This window comes from Limulus polyphemus, unplaced genomic scaffold, assembly GCF_000517525.1.
Source record: "Limulus polyphemus unplaced genomic scaffold, Limulus_polyphemus-2.1.2 Scaffold2802, whole genome shotgun sequence".
NCBI lineage: Eukaryota > Metazoa > Arthropoda > Merostomata > Xiphosura > Limulidae > Limulus > Limulus polyphemus.
The window spans coordinates 21,223-23,275 of NW_013668412.1; the positions used below are offsets into that span (position 1 = coordinate 21,223).

General features: G+C 34.3%; 1 protein-coding gene across 1 annotated transcript in view; it reads left to right on the forward strand.

Moving 5' to 3' along the window:
* The window catches only part of LOC111087884 (cubilin-like), a gene marked incomplete at its 5' end in the record, with an annotated part of 38,597 nt that overhangs the window by 12,201 nt on the left and 24,343 nt on the right, over positions 1 to 2,053 (forward strand). The window lies entirely within an intron of this gene.

Below are 2,053 nucleotides of genomic sequence, written 5' to 3' on the forward strand. Positions count from 1 at the left end.
TAACAATGGTGACCATAGCCTCTCATAACCTAATAGGATGTGTATGAAACCCGGTCACCATTGTTACACACGTTCCTTGTAGGATGTGTATGAAACCCTAGGTTATGAGAGGCTATGGTCACCATTGTTACACACGTTCCTTGATAGCCTCTCATAACCTAGGGTTTCATACGTGTGCCACATGAGTAATAATGATGACCTAGGATTTCATACGTGTGCCACATGAGTAATAATGATGACCTAGGATTTCATACGTGTGCCACATGAGTAATAATGATGACCCAAGGTTTCATAAATGAGCCACATGAGTAATAATGATGACCTAGGGTTTCATACATGTGCTACATGGGTAATAATGATGAACAAGGGTTTCATACATGCGCTACATGAGTAATAATGATGACATAGGGTTTCGTACGTGTGCCACATGAGTAATAATGATGACTAAAGCCTTTCATAGCCTGTGGTTTCTTACACATTTCATTTTGAAAGTCATCAGATAGAACTTAACTAATTTAATTATTATCCCGTCATTCGACGTGGAAGTTGTGTCATAAATTATTATATTACAAAAAAACGTACTTATAGAAAAATTACTAGGGGATGCAAAAAAAACGTACTTATAGAAAAATTACTAGGGGATGCAAAAAAACGTGCTTATAGAAAATTACTAGGGGATGACAAAAAAACGTACTTATAGAAAATTACTAGGGGATGCAAAAAAACGTACTTATAGAAAAATTACTAGGGGATGCAAAAAAACGTACTTATAGAAAAATTACTAGGGGATGCAAAAAAACGATTTTAAGAACAGAAACATATTTTAATAACCTTTGAAAAGTATATTGCTTTTAATATAAAATTATATCTGATTTCTCTTTTCGTTTCACGCTAAATAACATGTAGAAAAAAAATGTATATCTTTACACCACTAACTTAATCTGTTTTGGCAAGCCATGAATATGATTAAATCAACCGCAAACTCGTTACAAACGTATGAAAACTTAACTTGGTGTCCCAATTTTCACGGTGTTTAATACGATTAATGGTTTATCATGTTTTAATGGAACGTCTTATTATTGTTCTCCTGTTACCAAGATATCGAATCGACGTATATCGCCAGCACGGGTGCATTTTATAATCAGATGTAACTTATTCATGGAAACTTAGCAAAAGATAAGTGCACTGTAATTTTTAGAATATGTTGTAAACGTTTTTAATGATGAAACTCAATTCACGTATACAGCAAACAATATTAAACGTGGGTACGTAATGTAAGGGCTAACTACTTTGTCAAACTATTCAAGTTTATTGTTCAAACAATATTAAACGTGGGTACTTAATGTAAGGGCTAACTACTTTGTCAAACTGATCACGTTTATTGTTCAAACAATATTAAACGTGGGTACATAATGTAAGGGCTAACTACTTTGTCAAACTGATCACGTTTATTGTTCAAACAATATTAAACGTGGGTACGTAATGTAAGGGCTAACTTATTTGGCAAACTGATCAAATTTATTGTTCAAACAATATTAAACGTGGGTACGTAATGTAAGGGCTAACTACTTTGTCAAACTGATCAAGTTTATTGTTCAAACAATATTAAACGTGGGTACGTAATGTAAGGGCTAACTTATTTGGCAAACTGATCAAGTTTATTGTTCAAACAATATTAAACGTGGGTACGTAATGTAAGGGCTAACTACTTTGTCAAACTGATCAAGTTTATTGTTCAAACAATATTAAACGTGGGTACGTAATGTAAGGGCTAACTAATATGTCATAACTGATCAAGTTTATTGTTCTATAAACTTTGGTGTTTGAGTTCTGGAAGCTTGGATATCTCAATCTGAAATCGGTATAGATGAAATGACATTAAGAAACTATATTGTTTTTTTGTAATTATCTGCCACCAAACATGCTCGCCGTTTCAGCCGAAGAGGGGGGCATTATAATGTGACGGTCAATCCCACTATTCGTTGGTAAAAGAGTAGCCCAAGAGTTGGCGGTGGGTGGTGATGACTAGCTGCCTTCCCTCTAGCCTTACACT